This window comes from Bison bison, unplaced genomic scaffold, assembly GCF_000754665.1.
Source record: "Bison bison bison isolate TAMUID 2011002044 unplaced genomic scaffold, Bison_UMD1.0 scf7180017864538, whole genome shotgun sequence".
Lineage (NCBI taxonomy): Eukaryota > Metazoa > Chordata > Mammalia > Artiodactyla > Bovidae > Bison > Bison bison.
In genome coordinates, this window is record NW_011495086.1 from 5,462,279 (window position 1) to 5,463,249 (window position 971).

A 971-nucleotide genomic window follows, 5' to 3' on the forward strand; every position below is an offset into this window, starting at 1 on the left:
TGGAGAAGGCAATGGCACCCCACTCCAGTACTCTTGCCTGGAAAATCCCATGGACAGAGGAGACTGGTAGGCTTCGGACCATGGGGTTGCGAAGAGTCGGACACGACTGAGCAACTTCACTTTCATTTTTCACTTTCATGCATTGGAGAAGGAAATGGCAACCCACTCCAGTGTTCTTGCCTGGAGAATCCCAGAGACGGTGGAGCCTGGTGGGCCGCTGTCTATGGGGTCACACAGAGTTGGACACGACTGAAGCAACTTAGCAGCAGCAGCAAGATGGTTGTTGGGACTGTCAAATTTGTAGCCAGCTGATCTTAAGTGAAAGTGATCCTGAGACTCCCCACCCCAAATCTTGAGGCTGAAATGAGTCTTGTGGAGACTGTCCCCTCAGTCTGGTTTCATAAAACATTCCTCTCTGTGGACCACAATTTCTTTTCTTACTTTGCCCAGTACAGGAGGAAGCAGGCATTTAGATACCTTTCTTGAGGGAGACAACAAAAAGGAGTACTTTATAGTTCCTCAAATAATGTACACTATTTCACTTTAAAGACTTAGCTAACTCTACATGGTTTCCAGAAAGATTTTAGATTCTTGCCTCCCCTACTTATCAGCTGTGTGACCTTGGACTTGAGAATCCATTTGTCTCAGACTTGGTTTCCAAATTCATATCCATATGAATGCAATATTATCATCAATTTCAAAGAACTTTTGTGGGTTTTAAATGATGTAATGTCTACCAACATAAGAGTCTTATTACTTTTGTTAACTGCAGGAGCTGGACTCCCATTCTGATAAAACACCTTCTTTGATTGTGTCCTTTATTCTTTCCTCTCTTTAATGGGAAGAAATAGCTGCAGGTTGCAACTTCCTCTAGTAACTCAGATCATGGAGTAATAAAGAGGAGCTGAAATAATTAGTTCTCACCCAAAACCTGTCTACAACTTGTACTTATAATGGATGTTTTCTTTCTT